General features: G+C 36.7%; 1 long non-coding RNA gene across 4 annotated transcripts in view; it reads left to right on the top strand.

The window, feature by feature from the left end:
* LOC137621678 (uncharacterized) overlaps positions 1 to 22,500 on the top strand; it is a 146,083-nt gene that overhangs the window by 37,171 nt on the left and 86,412 nt on the right. For 3 of the 4 annotated variants that reach the window (XR_011040285.1, XR_011040283.1, XR_011040286.1), the window contains one exon: positions 19,984 to 20,120. This is a non-coding gene — a long non-coding RNA (uncharacterized lncRNA). Of the gene's footprint in view, positions 1 to 2,370; positions 2,430 to 19,983; positions 20,121 to 22,500 lie in introns of those variants that run through there. The other variant, XR_011040284.1, reaches the window with a different exon arrangement.

The following is a 22,500-nucleotide window of genomic DNA, read 5'->3' as shown; positions in this document are numbered from 1 at the left end:
ATTTGGTGCCTAGAGTCTTTCCAAAGGAGACGTAATTTGGAAAGTCGTGAATTTGATAATACTACAGGAGTTATAAAATGAATCGGAACCATATTTCATGATTTATAGGAGAATGGATCCAAATATCCTCTACAATGTTGTCTCGAAACTGGAACCTACAATCACCAAACAGTATACGATTATATAGAAATTCAGTACACGTAACAGCAAGGATTTCCGAGCAGAGTTTATGTAAAATTATAATCGAAACTTGCACACACATCTATGATCGCCCAAGAAAAGAGATCTCTTTGACTTGCTAATTTGCCGCATTTCTCGCCTGTCACATTTATGTTATATCTGCCGGAAAGAGCTAGTTTTCACTAATCCCTCATCTTCAATAACATTATTAATATTAGTACCCAGAGTTATTTTAGAAATTGCTGCAACTCGTCATTCACTGTAGATTGCGCCAACGTAAATGTGGGACACGGGCTGTTGCATTCTCACGGGACCAATGAAACTTTGAAATGTTTTAACTTGAAAATTACGTATTAGAAAAAATGTATCTCATTGGCATTGGTGAGAAACGTAACTTCGTACATCAGGCAGTGACATCTCCCAAATCTTTAACCAATAACGAGCACACCTCTCGTTACTTCGTTAATCATACGAAAAAAAAAACCTATACCGAACTTTACTCGCTGCTTTTACGCTTCTGACGTCACTTGAAAGAAACTTTGTTGAGCGAAACTCGTCCGTGTGGACGGAGCCTTAGCTGTATCTACTTTTTAGCCATCTACTTTCTCTTTCTTCCCTCTTCCTTTCCGCCATCTTAACTTGTTATTCGCCCTAGTGTCACATCGTCCCCTAGAAACCTTCCTTTATACCCTTGTAATTTACCTCGTCCCCGCTAACTTTCTTCCTGTCCAACTTATTCTAACTTTTCCCTCAGTTTCAGTTGCCTAGACTAGAGGCCTTCCTTTATATCCCTGTACTTTACCCCAGTCCTGCTAACTTTCTTCCTTCTTGCTGTCTAACCTCTTCTAGCTTTTCCTTCAGTTTCACTCGGTTACTGAATGGTCTCACAGGCCCCAACGCCGGTGATAAAACCCAATTTCATAAATGCAATCCAATTCAATAATATTCCGCGAGTTTACTGAATGTAATAATTTAAGCAGTAAAAACGGCTTAGCTCCCTGCGTGGAAGGTTGTTCTGCATGAAAATGAAAATAAAGATATAAAGGCACATGAAGTTCAACTGTGATAATAAAAGCGCTGACCAAATGTTAAATGAAACCTTCAATCGCTCTCCGATACCGTGTAATAAAAGGTTAACTTTATATTTTCGGGAATAAAATTTAATTGGGATGATAAAAGCATGAAGCAAATTTGACATGAAACGTGCAGTCCTTTCCTCTAAGCCGAGAGAGTAATAAAAAAGAAGAAATTATTGAAATTTGTACATAGGCAATGTTACATGAAACACTTGCTCAGAGTTGTGGTGGCCTATTGGAAACGTCCCTCTCTGTCGTTCTGCTGGACGGGAGATCGAGTCACGCCCAAACTCTATAGTTTTTTGTAATGTTTATAACCTCACCATCCTTGTTAGCTAAGGATGGGAGGTTTGGGGGAGTCTATAGGACTGTCTGTTGAGTCAGCACAAGCCATTGCCTGTCCCTCCCTGGTTCTAGCTTGGATGAAGATGTGTCTTGGTCGCTGATCGTACGTAGTGCCATAGCCTCTGTACCACGATCTTCCACTGTTTTGGGTTAGAGTTCTCTTGCTTGAGGGTACACTCAGTCACGGTCACATTTTTCTATCTAATTTCTCTCCCTCTTGTTTTGTTAAAGTTTTTATAGTTTATATGGGCGATATTTATTTCAATGTTGTTACTCTTCTTAGAATATTTTATTTTTCCTCGTTTCCTTTCCGCACTGGGCTATTTTCCCTGTTGGAGCCCCTGGGCTTATAGCATCTTGCTTTTCTAGCTAGGATTGTAGCTTATCAAGAGATAATAATAATAATAATAATAATAATATATGGTTAGTCTCTAGGGCATTGTTCTACCAGCTAAGGAAATGACAATGTCCCTTGCCTCTGCCATTCATGAGCGGCCATTAAACCTTTAAACACATTAATTTAATAACCACACCAATCACCCACAACTATAATTTCTCATGTTGCATTAACTCCTTCGGCATTCCGATATTTTACCATTCATATTTGAGCCTTCCTGTCTTCCTTCAGTATATAGTCTTTGGTCCCCACTAGACAATTTTGGTGGCCTGGATACGTCACAGCAATGTTTCCTTCCCATTGGCTCACTGATTCCACGTCATAATGTACCAACCAATGACATTATCAGCTTTTGTTTTGGTCTTGAATGTGGTTGCTTTCGGCGGCAAGTTTCCTGTTGTGTGACACGAACTTATTGCTACATCTTTTACGTAATATTTCGGATTTATACGCCAATATTATTGATATAATGGCTTCCTCTTGGTCTTGAATGTTTTGTGCGTTTTGTAATGAAGGAACAATGTATGGCAAAGCAGTGAACAACGGGATTTCATTCAAAAGAGTTTGTTTACAAAGACATCTTTACCAAAACGTTTGTGTTGCTGTGTTGTTTGTGTTGTCTATGTGAAATTTGTATTGTGAGCGTTTATTGTGACTCAGTATCAGCATGCCAAAGTGTAATGCAGAATAACAACTACAAAAGCAAAACCAAGCCAAAATGTTTTCCTTGTTATTTTTTTCTTTGAGCGTCGTAGACTCGTTTTGACAGCTGGATGTAAATACAGGTCTCCAATGTAAACATTACTTGCTGCCTACATTTTTATTTAGATTTAGAAGCATATTTAATTCTGTCCTGTAATTGAATGATAGTGTTTTAATTCTCTCTTATTTTACGGAATATTGTCTATAATCCCACACTCTTTTAGGGAATAAAATATAGTATAGGATAAGCCGAATAGCTTCACTTGAAAATTTGGTAACACTTTTCATGCATGGGAAACACATCACTTATGAGGACCTTTTTCAGTGTAATAATTGAACAAACAGAGTAATGATTGAATACACACTAATATATGTGAGTAACACACTGTTGTAATTGTGATTTTGTTTGTGTTTTGTACTTGTGTATGTCTTTATGAATGTAACTTACAGTGGTAAAGTTGTATTGTATTACAGGGTGTGATTTCGAACAGAAAATATATGATTTCCTATAGTAAATAACGTGATTTAACTGAATTTGACCTTCATTTCAACCGCAAACAAACAGATCAACCAATTCGGCTAACTTTAAGTTGATGAATTGGTTGCTGTTATTACGGATGAAATGAAGGTGAAAACCGGTTAAATCACGTTATTTCCTACAGGAAATCATATATTTGCTGTTAAAATGGTTAAATATAATCACTGTTGCCATATATGTTGTGTTAAAATATTTAGATATAAGCACTTGTTCAACAGTGTCACTTCTCTTACGAAAGTACTGCGAACGATAACATTAGCAACGTTACCAATAATACACTGTGTTACCAACGTTGACGTATGGTACACAGTTACCAACGACACGATGACATTACTAATTATAGCAATTCTAGATATTTCCGTACGTATTTTAAATAATTTTTCCATATAACTTTTACACAACCTAACAAACCCACCTAAACTAACCTAGAAGTTCCCCGGTCACAAAACACACATAATGACTATTGAGGAATGACTTACCTACATGAAGACGACGACGAAACTTGTGGGTCACGGGAGGGTGAGACTGACGGCTTAACTCCTATGACTGGGATGCGGATGGATGAGGGGCATTGGTGTCTTGTAGGTCCAGGGGGTCCATTGGATGTTGTTGTATGGGAGGGTGGAGGCGACTGGCAGTAATGAAGAAGTGGTGCGGTAACGTATGTTCTGGGTAGTAGTGGGTAAAAAAGAACCTGGAAAAATGTTGCTTAAAATATTCAGTCTTCATTCCAGGTCTCTGAACCCACTCCTTCACTTCTCTCCAGAGCTGTTTTATATTTTGAGTATGGATGGTTGGGTCTTGGGGGTCAACGAAATGTTCAGAATGATTAATAGTCCTATGTTTGTAACCAATTTCCGAAAGAGAGTTGTAGGCAGACCACTTATCACTGATAATAACACTACCAGGTTTGATATATTTCTGAATGAGTAGTAGCATCTCGTTTAGTAGAACGGGAGGGGGGACTAAAGGGATAATGAAAAATTTCTTTGATTCACGTTCAATACCCCAAAGACCCATATGGCACTTAAAGGTCTACCACAGTTGTATTTAGCTTTACAAAAATGAGATTCGTCTATTTCAACTATTACTCCATCACCACCAATCGCCTCTTGATTATCGAAGAAGTATTCGGTAACCTCAGAACAGAAACTTCTCCAATCGACACTAGTTTTGGAGGATATGTCGGTACCCTCCATGAGGGTCTCATGGTCCCAATGTTTATGCAAAAAGTGGTTTGCAAATAATATTATCTTCCAGGAGGTAGACTACTTTTTCCCAAAAATGTACCTTTATAAGAAGTAACGGTATAACCACAATGACGTTTCTTCTTGGTTTTAGGTATGCTGGTTTCAGTATTACAATAAAACACGTAAATGTCTTTCCTACAAGATAGAAGGGAACGGCACTTTGGGCACTGTAAGCGATGAGGAATTATGTTGTGTGCTATCAGGAAATTATCAACATTGGTTGAAGAATCATAAAAATCACCATGGAATTTAGCAATTGCTTTTAGGTACGGAATACTGCAGCCGTTACAAGTTTCTATAACTTCCTCCATCGCATAATACGAAAAAATAAATCTCACTTGAAATGACGGACACCTTACTAGGACAAAGGTTTCAAGGGAAAAGGATTTGGTGGAAGGGGTATGAACAGACCACTCAAAGAGATAAAGGAAGGGGGGTAGGGAAATATCAGTTGACAACCCCCTTGTGTAAACTATGAATACATATCGGTTCGTGATTGGTTAAGGGAAAAACAACGGAGTCTAGAGGGTAAACATGAATGAACTAAATAGGGAAACTAGTCCAGAGAAAGTATTTATGTGAAACCGGGAAGTGAAAAGGAAATAACAAAAGAAATACTGTAAACCCAATATAGGAAGATAAAATGGAATGTATGATAAATAATATTGAATGGGAATGTAAAATGAGATATTAAAACGAATACGATAATAAAACGAGTAATTGGAGGGGGAAAAGCTTCTGCCTAGCCTAGGGGGAGGGATTTTTGCCCAGGTCGAAAACTGGTATGCACGTACGTACGGGTGCTAATGTTAGCATGGAATGCTAACATTTGATCTACATCAGACGTTGGCAGCACTAGTTACTGTATTTTTTCATGAAAATCTTTGCAACGGCGTCTCCAAAGTTTACCAGATATACTGTTTTGTATTTTAGGATTATATATCGTTTCTACAGTATGTTTTCCCCACCCAAAACCCCAGGTTCCCACTGGGGGTCCTCCATTATCGTAGGATATAGGGTAAATTTGTATTGTGTTACAGGGTGTGATTTCGAACAGAAAATATATGTTTTCCTATAGTAAATAATGTGATTTAACCGAATTTGACCTTCATTCCAACCGCAAACAAACAGATCAACCAATTCGACTAACTTTAAGTTGACGAATTGGTTGCTGTTATTATGGATGAAATGAAGATGAAAACCGGTTAAATCACGTTATTTACTATAGGAAAACATATATTTTCTGTTAAAATGGTTAAACATAATTACTGTTGTCATATATGTTGTGTTAAAATATTTAAATATAAGTACTTGTTCAACGGTGTCACTTCCCTTACGAATGTACTGCGAACAATAACATTAGCAACGTCACCAATGACACAGTGTTACCAACGTTGACGAATGGTACACAGAGTTACCAACGGCACGATGACATTACTAATGATAGCAATGCTAGATATTTCCATACGTATTTTAAATAATTTATCCATATAAGTTTTACTCAATACAGTATATAAAAAGTACAAAAAGGCACAGAACCTAACAAACCCACCTAACCTAACCTATTAGTATGACAGGTCACAAACCTCAGGTATTTACTGAAAACGGTAAAATTCTCTATATTACAAATGATACGCAGAGTTACCAGCAGTACGGTGACATTACTAGCAATAGTAATGATAGATATTTCCATACAAATTTTAAATAATTTTTCCATATAAGTTTTACAAAATATATAAAAAATACAAAAAGGGCACAGAACCTAACAAACCCACCTAACCTAACCTAGGAGTTCCCCGGTCTCAAAACACATATAATGACTATTGAGGAATGACTTACCTTTATGAAAAAGTCGTCGAAACTTGCGGATCACGGGAGGGTGAGACTAACGGCTTAACTCCTATGACTAGGATGAGGATGGTTGTGGGGCCAATGTTTATGTAAAAAGTGGTTTGCAAATAATATTATCTACCATGGGGGTAGATGACTTTATCCCAGAAATGTACCTTTTTAACCCTGGATAGGTACGGTGGGTCGTTTGCGACCCCGAGCGTCAAAAAAAAACAGGTTTTTCTCACGTGACTCACCCCTGTGACTGAATTTGTGGGTGATCGACCTGCAGGAGGTGTCTCCCCTACATGCTCTAGTAGTGTCCAGATGTGCATTGCTGTAGCTGTACTCCTTCCCCGATTTCTGAGACGCGTCGGGGTCGTTCGCGTCCGAGTTTACCCTTCTGAGGTAGTTTGCATAATTATCAAAGTTATTACGTATTATGAAATTGTCGTAGAATGGTGCAACTTGTATAGGTTATCAGTTGTGGAAAGTCTTGGTGGATTGTTTGGCTACCATGTGCATGTTTTTTTTTTTAGTTAAAATGTTGTTCATCACCACGAGGACCATTTTACCGCGAGTGCCCCTTTTTCATTTTTTTTCATTTTTTTGCCAAGTCATTTTTCCGTAAGATATTGCCAAATAGTGTCGTAAAACTTTTGCTTGTTTAGTGTTGGAAAGTGTGTCTAGATGATCTGGCTACCCATGCATGACTTTGTTTTTGTCAGATACGACGTAGTTATTGGTATATTGGGTATTTAACTGCGGTTACCAATTTCTGTTTTTTTTTCAATATTTGTAAAAATTACTACGTAGTAAGGAATTGCCGTATATTATTCATTTTTTTTTCATGTTTATGTGTTAGAAAGTGTGCCTTGATGGTTGGGCTAACACGTGCATGTCTTTTTTTTTATCTGAGATGTCGTATATTAGAATGTCGGGCATTTTACCGCGAGTGTCCCTTTTTAATTTTTTTTAATTTTTTTGCCAAGTCATTTTTCCGTAAGATATTGCGAAATAGTGTCGTAAAACTTTTGCTTTTTTAATGTTGGAAAGTGTGTCTAGATGATCTGGCTACCCATGCGTGATTTTGTTTTTGTCAGATACGACGTAGTTATTGGTATATTGGGTATTTAACTGCGGTTGCCAATTTCTGTTTTTTTTTTCAATATTTGTAAAAATTTACTACGTAGTAAGGAATTGCCGTATATTATTGATTTTTTTTCATGTTTATGTGTTAGAAAGTATGCCTTGATGGTTGGGCTAACACGTGCATGTCTTTTTTTTTTTATCTGAGATGCCGTATATTAGAATGTTGGGCATTTTTCCGCGAGTGCCCCTTTTTATTTGTTTTGCATTTTTTTGCTTAGTCATGTTACCGTAAGGAATTGGCAAGTAGTGTCGCAAAACTTATATTTTTATAGTGTTGGAAAGTGTTTCTAGATGATCTGGCTACCCATGCCTATTTTTTTTAGCCAGATATGGCGTATATATAAGTATGTGTTCGATTTTCCTGTGATTGCCATTTTTTCGTTTTTTCCCATTTCTTTCAAAATTACTACGTACTAAGGAACTATCACAGAGTAATATTTCATTTATATGTTTATTTGTCGGAAAATATGCCTTGATGGTTTGCCTAGCACGTGGCTGAAATTTTTTTTTTTCTGAAATGCCGTATATTAGAATGGCCATTTTTCCACGAGTGCCCCTTTTTATTTGTTTTGCATTTTTTTGCTTAGTCATGTTACCGTAAGGAATTGGCAAGTAGTGTCGCAAAACTTATATTTTTATAGTGTTGGAAAGTGTTTCTAGATGATCTGGCTACCCATGCCTATCTTTTTTTTAGCCAGATATGGCGTATATATAGGTATGTGTTCGATTTTCCGGTGATTGCCATTTTTTGGTTTTTTCCCAATTCTTTCAAAATTACTACGTACTAAGGAACTATCACAGAGTAATGATTCCTCTAGATGTTTATTTGTCGGAAAATTTTGTTTACTTTTTTTTTGATTGAATATCATCAAATTTTTTTAGCTAAAATATTGTTTTACATTTTTTTTTTCGATTTTATTTCCCTTCAAAAAAAATTTTTTGGGTCAGAATTTTAATTTTATAGTCGTAAAATAATCGACAATTATCCAGCAACCCACCATACAATTTTTATGCATATCCAATAATAATTAGATTAGTAAATAACACCTTGAAATTGACATACCCTTCCTACATTTCAAGTGGCAGATTAGGGAGTCTGAGTCAGTGTGGTTGGCGGCCATTTTGTGGACATATCCGAAGCGTAAGCTGCCCTATCTATATATATTCTTGTTCCCTATAGAATTTGTGATATTTTGGTATATTTTTACCTGCATAAATATCATATTATATATTAAATATATGTATTTTTTTACGAAATTTCCAAGTACTCAAAAAATTACCTTTAGATATGGCCCCTGATATAAATGTAATTTACAAAATAATGAAGATTTTTTTACATATTTCTATTTTAGGATAACATATGTTTATTCCCTAAAAAAAGTAGCCACTTCCTATTTCATTTGGGTACCCAAAAAAATTCATGAAATTTGGACAATTTTTTTTGGCCAAAAAAAGTTACCCTTTTTTTCTCATTTCAGATCTTCACCTCCATGGGTCTGACTTCATCCAAAATACATCAAGATGTGTCCTAAACATTCAAGAATCAATTCCTAAAAGGATTTGTGTATATATGTATAAACTTTTTTTTTATGAATTTTTATGTCAGGTCTTTTTTTTTTCTACTTAATTTTTTAAAATATTTATAATAAATAGCTTTTATGCAGATGAGTAGTATTTATCTTTACAGTTGTTTTAAGCATTCATTGAAGTTTTTTTTGGCAAAAGAAAAAAGGAGGTTACTGCAAAAACTGATTTTTCAAGAATTTTTTTTGGCGTCGGGGTCGTTCGCGTCCGAGTATACCCTTAAAGGGGTGTCCGAGGACCGTACCTATCCAGGGTTAAGAAGTAACGGTAATACCACAACGACGTTTCTTTTTGGTTTTAGGTATGTTAGATTCAGTATTACAATAAAACACGTGAATGACTTTCCTGTAAGGTAGGAGGGAAAGGCACTTGGGGCAGTGTAAGAGTTGAGGAATTACGTTGTGTTCTATCAGGAAATTATCAACATTGGTTGAAGAATCATAAAAATCACCCTGGAATTTAGCAAATGCTTTTAGGTACGGAATACTGCAGCCGTTACAAGTTTCTATAACTTCCTCCATCGAAAAATATGAAAAAATAAATCTCACTTGAAATGACGGACACCTTACTAGGACAAAGGTTTCAAGGGAAAAGGATTTGGTGGAAGGGGTATGAACAGACCACTCAAAGAGATAAAGGAAGGGGTAGGGAAATATCAGTTGAAAACCCCCTTGTGTAAACTTTGAATACATATCGGTTTGTGATTGGTTAAGGGAAAAACAACGGAGTCTAGAGGGTAAACATGAATGAACTAAATAGGGAAACTAGTCCAGAGAAAGTATTTATGTGAAACCGGGGAGTGAAAAGGAAATAACAAAAGAAATAGAAACAATATAGGAAGATAAAATGGAATGAATGATAAATAATATTGAATGGGAATATAAAATGAGATGATTTTACCATGAATGAACTGGATAGGGAAACTAGTCCAGAGCAAGTATATATATGAAACTGGGGAGTGAAAAGGAAATAACTAAAGAAATAAACCCAATATAGAAAGATAAAATGGAATGTATGATAAAAATATTGAATGGGAATATGAAATGAGATGATTTTAAAAGGTATACGATAATAAAACGAGTAATTGGAGGGGGAGGGATTTTTGCGCAGGTCGAAAACTGGTATGCACGAACGTACGTACGTACGGGTGCTAATGTTAACATGGAATGCTAACATTTGATCTACATCAGATGTTGGCAGCACTGGTCACAGTATTTTTTCATGAAATAATCTTTGCAACGGCGCCTCCAAAGTTTATCCAGATATACTGTTTTGTATTTTCCTCTGATTTTAATACTGTACATTCAAGAAGGTAATGTATAGAGAAGAAAAGGCTTGGTTTACGATTATATATCGTTTCCCCAGTATGTTTTCCCCACCCAAAACCCCGAGTTCCCACTGGGGGTCGGGGTCCCCCATTTTCGTAGGATATAGGGTAAATTTGTATTGTATTACAGGGTGTGATTTCGAACAGAAAATATATGTTTTCCTATAGTAAATAATGTGATTTAACCGAATTTGACCTTCATTCCAACCGCAAACAAACAGATCAACCAATTCGGCTAACTTTAAGTTGACGAATTGGTTGCTGTTATTACGGATGAAATGAAGGTGAAAACCGGTTGTCACATTATTTCCTACAGGAAAACATATATTTTCTGTTAAAATGGTTAAACATAATTACTGTTGTCATATATGTTGTGTTAAAATATTTAAATATAAGTACTTGTTCAACGGTGTCACTTCCCTTACGAATGTACTGCGAACGATAACATTAGCAACGTCACCAATGACACACAGTGTTACCAACGTTGACGAATGGTACACAGAGTTACCAACGGCACGATGACATTACTAATGATAGCAATGCTAGATATTTCCATACGTATTTTAGATAATTTGTCCATAAAAGTTTTACTTAATACAATATATAAAAATTACAAAAAGGGCACAGAACCTAACAAACCCACCTAACCTAACCTAGTAGCATGACAGGTCACAAACCTCAGGTATTTACTGAAAACGGTAAAATTCTCTATGTTACGAATGATACACAGAGTTACCAGCGGTACGGTGACATTACTAGCAATAGTAAGGGTAGATATTTCCATACAAATTTTAAATAATTTTTCCATATAAGTTTTACAAAATATATAAAAAGTACAAAAAGGGCACAGAACCTAACAAACCCACCTAACCTAACCTAGGAGTTCCCCGGTCACAAAACACATATAATGACTATTGAGGAATGACTTACCTTTATGAAAAAGACGTCGAAAGTTGCGGATCACGGGAGGGTGAGACTGACGGCTTAACTCCTATGACTAGGATGAGATGGTTGTGGGGCAAAACTGGTTTGCAAATAATATTTTTGGACTCAAGCCATGTCGTCGTGATGGAAGTTCCTTAAAGTAGCTTCCTAAGGGATATATGTACTACAGTGATATTCCCAGAGAATTTTACCTTTAGGTATCCAGAATTCTAACTCCTGGTGCGAATATCCTTAAAATTTCTCCACAGGATATCGCATAATATCAGCGGACGCATTCTTGACACGCCTCCATAGCAATCTGCACCCCATACAGCGTTTTGGCTTCGAGGAGGATGTGGCAAAAGGGAGCCGTCCAAAGGCTCTCCCTGCTCTCGTAATGCTATTGGGAATACAACAGCGGACATTCCTTTTTTTGTAGCGATCTCGCTCGGTGATATTTCCTGGTGATCTAACTTTTTGATCGTTTTACAGGATTATTATTATGCTTTCTCCATCTTCTTCCGCCTCTGGAAAGTTGAGTATCGGGTCTTTACTATGAGTATATTTTAGCTCCTGTTTCACAATAAAATTAGAGCATTTTATTGTTTTTAAGAGCTAGACCAGTTACTGGAGGGGCCATAGCGCCGTCGTTCGTTAGGCATGTGTTATTTAGATAGCAGAACGACTTCCAGTTTTTACTAGCTTTATTTAATTATTTTAATTATTTAGCTATTTAGGCAATTACTCTTGTAAAGTTTCGATAACGTGCATAATTTTTGTTTCCCCCTTTTCTCTGTCGATCGTATAGTTAGAGTATCGGTGATTTAGGTAACCGAGATCTCGTATAGCCTAGGTAACCTTACCTAGACGTTTTACTATACGTTCAGACTTTTCCCGGTTACCCTCGTGTATTGTTTTCATTCAGTGGAGACTGATACCTCCTAGAATGTTATGAAACATTACACGTCTCTTCGGAGACTTAAGGGTAATCTTTTTCCCTCTGAGTGTAGCCTCAGGCTACAACCCTAATAGCCGTGCCTTGAATTTTATTCAGAGATTGCTAACTCAGGGTTTGTCCTGCCTCTTCCCTTAACCGTTGGTTGTGGTATACCATCGGGTTTTGGGATTTAGTCAGAATCTCAGTATTTAGTCTTATGTCAGCGACCTGCCAGCAGGGCGAATGGGTTGTTGGATACCATCATTCCCCTGCCGGCTAGGTGGCCGGCAATGGAGGTTAGCCATCATTAGCCGCACTTGAAGTTATGGTAGGATACCATCTTCTCCTTGCGACTGAAAGACTAGTCCTATGCCACAGTACTCTGGGCTGAAGAGTAATTTTCTTTAGCCTAGGATACGTGGCACTGGAACTCTGTTTCTTCTTTGTTTAGAGGAGGCGGCAGTGCCGCCATCCCCTTAACTGTGTCGGCAATCTCTGGGTTGGAGAACTGGGTCTCTCCTGTTCCCTGGGATTCTGCCGATACCGAAACAGTGTTTCTTTTACAGGTGGTAGGGTTGACAATTTTTGCCAGTTCCCTTCACACTCGTTACAGGACCCTGTTCCCTACCCCTCTGTCCTCTTTTGATGGCTGAGCCATTGTCTTTCTTTAGGACGGCATCTTGCAACCTTCCTTTGCTGGTAGGTTGCCGGAGCCAGCCAGACTCCCTCTCGCTCCATGTCTTTGGCTGATGGCAGAGCATACTGCTGCCAACCACATCATCTGTCGGCAATTGCTGGCCTAGCCGGCAACTGTCGGCAGCCAAGATGGCTGCCGGCGACCATGATGGCCGTGAGAGGGAAGTCCCTTCTGCTCCCAAGGTTCTTCAGTCCTCCCTTGGACTGCTGCTACAGGTCCTGTTGCCGGGGTACTGCCGGCCAGGCCGGCACAGATAGTGCTGACTCAGTTGGCAGCACGCCGACTGTACTGGTACTGCTGGACTTGCCGGCTGGCAGTGTATCGGCGGTACCTTGTCGGCAATAGTACTGTAGCTTCATGGAAGCCTGAATGGTACATTCTCCCCTTCTATTAGAACCTTCTTTCTGGAAAAAGGCAGTCAAATTAGACTTTTACATCCTTAATTACTGTATACATTCACAGTAAGGAGTAGCCTTTTCTCTCTCTCTCTCTCTCTCTCTCTCTCTCTCTCTCTCTCTCTCTCTCTCTCTCTCTCTCTCTCTCTCTCTCTAGCTAGCTTGCCGGGTATGCTGGCAAGACCTAGCTATGCCGGCTACATGCCGGCTGAACTACTGTATATTTTATACAGGTAGCCAGTATATCTGCATTATAGAATATACTGTAGATAGAAAACTACTATATAGTTTATACTAGTAGTTATCTCCTATAAAATTTGGATATCCAACACAGGCATTTGCTGAGCCCAATCCTATATTGAATATGATTTCTTCAATATCCTGATTAGAAATCAGTATTAGGATTACCCTACAATATTAAACACTTCAAGGCAGGAGCAATACACTCCTAACCCTTAAAGGGTGGAGCCTTTTCCTTGAGTCTCCCTGATCAGGAAACTCTATATTTTAATATACTGTAGTAGGAAGACTATAGCAAATAGGCTGAGTGGGATATACAAATATATGTCTTTATTTTCCTAGTCCAGCTGGCTTCATGCTAGCTGGACCATACTGTCATATGCTACTATGAAGGCAGCATAATGACTAGACTACAATAGATGATGTACGGCAGCCAGTAAATTGCAATATAGACTTACTGCAATTAGAAAACTACAGTACCATGATACAGTAGTATTTTCTGACATACCTTGGGTACCCTTGGACGAGCATTCTGCTGGTACTGTTCATATATTGAATGAATAGTTTTTTTCAATATTCTGATCGAGAATCAGTCATCCTGACCCCACAGTATTAACATTATTTTGGGACAGTGATTTGATACTTCTCTACCCCTAGGGGTGAAAGTCCTTCTACTTGGAGTTACTCAATTGAGAAATCTCCATGTAGTTAATACTGAGGGAAGGCAACAGCATTTGCTCACAGGGGTACACAAGTATGTATCTCCTACTACCCCTTTATAGCTTACTATCCTAAGCTACTCTATTGTAAAGGACATTTGCATGCTGATTGTCAAGGAGATAATCCATTGTATACTCATTTGGTTTTCCTTTCTTTACAGGAGGAACGCCAGATACCTTGTGCTGCAGTCCTCTGCAAGGCCAAGAGTAAGTATTTTTATGGTCATAATACTTGCAGGTTTCATGCCCCCTGCAATATTATTTCTGGATCCCTACATTATTGGAACCCACAGGTTTGCACTATATGTCGGACATTAATGTCCGAAGGTTTTGAAAATCCCAAGTCTACAGAGACTAGGGATACAGATCAATATGAATTACGCAACTGGGTGAGAGGCTTTCAAAAGATCTCTCCGGGACCTTTCCTACCTAATGACGGGATGTGTAAGCTACTATTTCCGGGAGCAAGTGAGGAAACAGTAGTGCCTCAGGAGCTAACTACATCCCCTGACGGTCAGAAAACCTTTGGGATTAAGGGCAAGAAATGCCCCAAGGTAGAAGAGGAAAATGTTGCGTCGGAATTTCCTCCGCCTGTGCCTGCTTTGGAGCCATCGATGTCGACATCTTCGTCTTCTACCCCTCTATTGGATAATGTGGTACAATTATGTATCCAACTGAAGAATCAAATAGAGAGCTTTCGTAGACAAAACGAAAAGCAGGAAGTAAAACGCAAGATAGATCCTCGTAAAGTTTCTCTTGTTGCTTCCCAGGGGTCAGTCAAACGACCCATGAATCAAGACCTACCAACATGCTCCATAACCAATCCCTGGAGGTTCCCGGAGCAGATGCCGATTTCAAATGGCAATCTCTGCATCTCAGAGAAAATAGGTGCTGTTATTTTGGACAAAATTCAATTTTGGCCAAGCTTTGATGCTTTCCCTAATTGTTGGGTTGGACTGAAGTACGAACCAAAGTCAAGAAAAGGAACGGAACCAAAGGAGGTCTTGATTCTCGACCATGATAAGGCACAGACTATCCTTTCAGGTAGTCTAAGGAAGGCTGGTTATTCAGAGTCGAAAGTATTCTCACTGAATAACCGACACCCTTCCTTTCTTGCTCCTACTTCACTCTCATTCCCCTTTATGGGGAAGGCATTTACTTCTGTTGCCAAAGCGTTAGAGGCGGGTAAGCCATGTCCCACACTCGATGAGTGCAAGCCTTTGTCACCAGCTTTTCCCGGACAGGAAAAGGATTGGAAGGAAGTCCATTTGACATTTTCAGTAGGAAAATTAGACAAGGACGTCGCAAGTCGACAATTCAAGGTATGTCTCCTTAAATTGTCTGAGTTGCTCTTGTGTAATGAACAGGAGTCAAAGGAGAGACTTGCAACATCCCTTTCTCTACAAAACTACATTGAGTTGTGTTCAACCTACGAGAGTACCCCAGACATGCTCATGGTCATAGCCAAAATGCATATGGCTTCTTGGTGAAGGACCTTTACGCCTTTATGAAGGCTAGGAGAGCATGCAGAGAGTTTGTGTTTGCTGATGCAACAGTAAAACACGAAACAAGGAAGCTAATATCTTCTGACATCTGGGGTAAAGACCTCTTCCCACACGAGGTCATTAAGGAAGTAATTAAGAACGCCACCATGGAGAACATAGGTCTTCTCCAAAAATGGGGCATTCCTTCAAAGAGAAAATCTTCTGTGGTTGTGGGTCCCCAACCTAAAAAGAAGATTGGAAATGCTGGAAATATCCAGGCTGCTCAACAACATCCCACTATTCCAGTGACCACGATGCTACAGGCAGATGGTCAAAAGTCTAAGCCTACTGACTACTCGAAGCATAAAGATGCTTCGGCTAGGAGGAACTTTCCCTCAGGATCGCAGGACCTTCGATCCTTCAGTCCAAAGCCTATTCAAGATGAGCCATTGATGGGAAACAGAAATGTCCCTACCATCATTTCCTTACCTTCTCCTACAGTTCAAAACCCTCCTGGAGGAGTATACCTGAGAGCTATAGAGCATACAGGTAGTAAGAAAACTTTAGCTCATCGAGTTCCAGGGAAGGCTGCTTCGTGTTAACGAAAAGGACTCAAGATATCAATGAGCCATTCTGAACTTGTCACCACTCAGCAAGTTCATAAAAAACAGCAAGTTCTGAATGTTAATCCTTCTGAACATATGGACCTTGTTCCAATTAAGGGTGTTCGTAGTCTTGTCAGACCTGAAAGGTGTCCTTCGGAACCTTCCAGTCAACCACCCCCCTTCCTCCTATCTAGAATTCATGTTACAGAGAGTAACATTCATCCTAAGGAAGATACGTGTCGGACTCACAGTTCTAAGTATATTCAAAGGATTGACGAACTTGGTCACGTCAAATTCAAGCCTAGAAATAGTTCAGGTATTAATATACCTGATCAAGAGGCTGGAGTGGGCAACACCCGAAGTATCCGGCCAATATGCATTCAAAGAGATGACCCGATTCCTGGGACATCACGGATGCAAGATAGGCTTCTAGAAGTCTTGACTTTCTCCATATTATAGATACACAGAAAATGTATGTGAGGAAGTACATCTCATGAGAGAGAGAGAGAGAGAGAGAGAGAGAGAGAGAGAGAGAGAGAGAGAGAGAGAGAGAGAGAGAGAGAGAGAGAGAGAAACATTTTGGATATTAGGAGAAAGAGAGAGATTTTATAAATAAGTCCATCCCTGGAGACTCCATTTGCTCTTTGGTAGAGCGATTTAGTTTAAGCATTTAGTGAGTTCTTATGATCTTCTTTTTAACTTATTCTTGAACTCGTTTACCGTGTCACTATTCACTATATGCGCTGGAAGTCTATTCCAAGTATTTGCTATTTTTTATGTAAAAAAAAAGTCACATTGACTGGTGTTTTATCTTTCCAATTCCAGTTTGTATCCGTTACCTCTGGACTGATTTGTGCTAAGCTTGAATAGATTGTTGTAATCTATATTTGTCATTCCTTTTAAGAATTTTGAATGCCTCCATTAACTGTCCCCTTAGTCGCCGAGGTTCTAGATCAAATAAGGTCAAACGTTCCATCCTCCGTCTATAACCAAATTGCCTTAGTGGTGGAACTAGCTTGGTGGCCCTAGCTGGTACTGCTTCCAATCTATCTTTATCCTTCTTAATACTTGGAGCCCAGAATTGGACTCCGTATATCTAGATAGGGTCTTACTAGTGATGCATACAGTTGCAGTACGGTGTCTTTATTTCTGTATTTGAATTGTCTCTTTATGTAGCCTATTATTTTTGTGTCTTTTTGTCAGCTTTTATGTTTTGTTTGGTGAACATCAAATACTTGCTGATAATAATACCGAGATCTTCCTCCTGGTCTACACTTTCTATTTCATTATCCAGCAGTGAGTAATCTCATTGTGGGTTACTGTAATCTATGTGCATGACTTTACATTTTCCACAGTTGAAAGGCATTTGCCACTTTCTGGACCATTCTCCTAGCTTCATTAGATCCTCTCTTAATGCTTCTACGTCTTCAAAGTTTGCAGCATTATGCGTAGTTTAGTATCATCGGAAAATTTGGATATTGTACTAGTTAATCCTAAATCTATGACGTTAATGCAGATCAGAAATATTATTATTGATTATTATTATTATTATTATTATTATTATTATTATTATTATTATTATTGTCGTTGTTATTATTATTATTACTACTACTATTATTATTATTATTATTATTATTATTATTATTATTATTATTATAGGTTGTTCAAAAGTTCTTGAACAATTTACCTATCAAATATATCAATATAATCATGACTGATAACAGCAGCTCCTGAACACACACAAAAAAAAAAAGTTTCATCACACTGAAAAGAGAGAGGATCATATAAATTGTGTTTTCAAAGGTATATATATATATATATATATATATATATATATATATATATATATATATATACAGTATATATGTGTGTGTGTGAGAGAGAGAGAGAGAGAGATATATGTGTGTGTGTGTGTGTGTGAGAGAGAGAGAGAGAGAGAGAGAGAGAGAGAGAGAGAGAGAGAGAGAGAGAGTAAATACTGTGATCTGAATATATTCAGACATCACTTTCACTTTCTTTTAAGATCTGGATATTTTCTAAAAGAATATTCACATCTGAAAAGGTATAAATATCTCTATATATATGTATGTATGTATGTGTATATATATATTATATATATATATATATATATATATATATATATATATATATGTAAGGAATGTGTATATATGTTTATATTTGAGTGTGTATATATATATATATATATATATATATATATATGTGTGTGTGTGTGTGTGTGTGTGTATATACACATACATACATACATATATAGTTTTCTCCATCTTTAGTCTTTGATCGTTACTGGTAAATCTCACGTATTCTCCCCAGCTTCTAGAAATAATTAATTTCACAACTTTTCATGTATTAGGTCGAGTTGAATTCATTCTGACATAACCCCTGATCTTGACAGGATTTATTGCCCACTAATTCCCCTCTGATGACGTCATGGTGAGGGGATTTGGGGATTCACAAAAGCTTGAATGAGTGAAGAGGGTTCAATTTTCATAATATTTTTAGGTGGGAAGCTTTCAAATCTGAGGAGAAATTTTATTTAAAATAGAATAGCCAGAAGTCAAAGGATAAGAGAGAGTCAGACGGGAAGATACGAACAGTAAAATCAGAATAAATGTATTTCAATTGGCATTGTGGATTTGTTTAGAATATTCCCTTACATAATGAAGAAGTGTCTGACCATATAATGTATATAGATATATTTCTTTTCTGTTACGGTCAAATGAGAGAGAGTGCTCGTTGTAGTTAGGAAATGGGGACGGGGTGGGAAGGGTTGAATCTGTGTGTGCGTGTGTCCGTATATATCTAAATATTTAGACGTGTTTTTGACGGGTCGCGTACACTAGTATGATTATAATTACTAACCGTATTAGAGTGGTTTTATAATTACTGTTTAATTAATAGTAACGGTGATTTTTCTTATATACCCTTTTAAATACCATTCAAAGTTTTCAGTTAATTTTGAAGATAATAAGGGAGATTAAATTCTTTTTTTTTTCGAGAATTTAATATTTAGGAGAGTTACAGAGCTATAGTATATGTCCTATGGCACGGGTCTTCTCGGGAAGGTAACTTATAATAAGAGAATCAACGAGAGAGAGAGAGAGAGAGAATAATTGGGATAACTTTGGAAAAAGTTGAATCGTAAAACTTCGGGAGGAAATGAAAGAAAGTGACTCGATCAACGTCGATTCACTCTGGGATTTCTGTATATTGGATTGAGCATCGAAGATAGAACAGTTTCATTTCCACTATTTATTTTTTTTTTTTTTATAGTTGCAAGAACTTTTCACTCAACATATACAAAAGCTGGTAGAAGAGGCTTTTGGATTATGTCTACTATGTAGTATATCAAAATGTTTTTATATTTTTAAAAAGTAAAGAAATATTTGATTCAACGTAAAATGTTATAGCCGAGTTTTTTTCTGATTTTACATTTTAGTTTTTTTTTTTTTTTTTTTGAAATTATACTATTAGGATTAATGTTGATATTTGATCGTAATTCCAATAGACAAAGATATATAGATTATTTCTTCATCAATTCATTTGTATGGTTATTTTCATTTATTTATTTGTTTGTTCTCCACAGCTGTGTCGATACTATGGCTATGACTTCCTTAATGACAGTAGAACATTTCGTATTACACCAAACGAAATCTGGAAAAATCATGGGACGAAATGAAGCACTGCATCTGTAGAGTTAATTCTGATTGGCTCTTGGGGCAGGTAAGCGTGTTTTCATTTTGAGAGAGAGAGAGAGAGAGAGAGTTGTTTATTTTTTATTTTTTGCTATAAGTTTGATTTTTGTATTTTGCTAAAACACTCGGTCTAATATAATTTCAGTTTTCTTAGAACATTTTATAATTTCTTATTGTAAACTTAACCAAATGTTTTGGTTCTTATCGTAGTCTTTTCTTCTTCAAAAGTTGTTTTACTTCCTCCCTTTATCTTTGCATATTATTTACTATTCCATTCCAACTTATGACACGTTGCGACACAAGGTTCATATATATTTTATTCATCTTTTACATCAATTTCTCTATCACGTTGTTCATAATTACCTTTTCTTTTCCATTGCCTGAACGATTTTAGAATTTTCTATTTCTTAAAATATTTCTGTGATCATTCGTTTAACTTTGATGCTACTCTTGAATTTGTGTCTGGAACTGTTACAAAGAAGATATATTTAAATTCTCATTTTTCTTCTTTGGGCAATTAGAATTTACATTATTTATGATTAGTGATATATATATATATATATATATATATATATATATATATATATATATATATATATATATATATATATTACTGATGTTATTGATTATCATGGACTGCATACGTGTGTGTGCGTGATATATATATATATATATATATATATATATATATATATATATATATATATATATATATATATATAAGCTTATTTTAATTTATATTCGTTGTAGATGCATCCTAATCTCCCTGAATCATATGGTTTATTACCACGCCAGAATATCAGAATATACTTACCATCAATTTCCCGTGCTACAGAAATATCAATTACTTTGATTTCTAAATTAATTTAGTTTTGCTACAAATTCGCTTGATTCTAAAATATCAAAATTACTTTACATTCATTTCCTATGATATATATATATATACATTATATATATATATATATATATATATATATATATATATATATATATATATATATATATATCAGTTTTCTTTTCAGAATTGTGTTTGCGTGTGAGAATTATTTTTATTTCTTTTTCAAATTCGGGTGCTACTAAAATATAAGCTGTACTTTTCTTCATATTTGTAGGCTACTTAAATATAATGAAATACCTTCACATATGCGGTGTATTAAAATATCACAATGAGTTTTCTTACTATTGGCGTGCTGCTAAAACATTATAATTAATTCCTTTTTGATATTGCGAGCTGGTAGATCAAAATTACCGACAACGAAGTTGGGAGGAGGTTGTGTTTTCGCCCCTCTTCATCCGTTTGTCTCTGTTTGTTTTTGACCAACTTCATGGCCACAATTTCACTCATAGAGTAGTAAAACTTTCAGGGATCAATTTATATGTTCAGACGTGGAAGTGATTCAATCTTGAAAGTCCTAAGTCAAAGGTCAAGGTCGAGCAGAAGGTCAACCAAATTAATCCTAACCTTAACCCCAAGTTCGCACATGGTTGTCACTCAGACTTCAAATACGCCTACTGTCTAAATAGGTTCTGTTATGGGCAAGCTGGTATCGAGAAATAAGCTGCTGTGGTGGACGTCTGCACTCTCAGAGTGCTCTTATTTTTTTTCAAAATTGCAAGCATATATATATATATATATATATATATATATATATATATATATATATATATATATATATATCAGAATTTCCTTTCTTTCAATTGGCGTGCTATTAAAATTTAAGATTTACTTTCTTTAAATTTCGTTACTACTAAAATACAAGAATTACCATTTTTTCAAATTTGCTTGCTATTGTCATCAAAGGTTTTGATATTGTAGGTTTTCTAAATCCAAGAGATATTCTCCTGTTTGTAATCATGACTGAATAGATATTTACTCAGTATATAATAATGGCTCTCATTATCCACCCCATTGCATAACTTCATAACCAGGACTGCTTATTAGGCTAGACTTCATTGCCTGAGCTGACTAACTGTTCCTCCATCTTGGATCATTATATTATCATTGTATTCTCCATACACTGTTATCCGTAAACTTTAACTTTACTTTCTTTGGCATGCAGTATTTTTTCACCATTATTTTTTACAGTGTTAAATAGAGGCCTTCGCCACGTCAATCAGCCTTAATTTGCTCTAACTCCACTGCGTCCTTCTACTTCGGTTTATTTTCTTCAAAATCTAATAATTCAACTTGTCATGCCCCACATGTCCACCAGGTTTCGTTGAAATTGGTTCGGTAGTTCTTGCGTAATATTGTTCATAAACAAAAAATTAACTTAAGAAAATATTTGCCATTTACTTAATATTGCCATTACAGTATTTACAAAGTACTGCTGCGTACTATATCGAAACTGTGACAGATTCACCCTTAGGTCATACCCAAGTCTGGTGAAAATCGGTATAGTACTTTT

Source organism: Palaemon carinicauda, chromosome 28 (assembly GCF_036898095.1).
Source record: "Palaemon carinicauda isolate YSFRI2023 chromosome 28, ASM3689809v2, whole genome shotgun sequence".
In the NCBI taxonomy this organism is placed as follows: domain Eukaryota; kingdom Metazoa; phylum Arthropoda; class Malacostraca; order Decapoda; family Palaemonidae; genus Palaemon; species Palaemon carinicauda.
The sequence above is the reverse complement of the archived record's forward strand: the minus strand, read 5'-3'. Positions and strand labels throughout refer to the sequence as shown.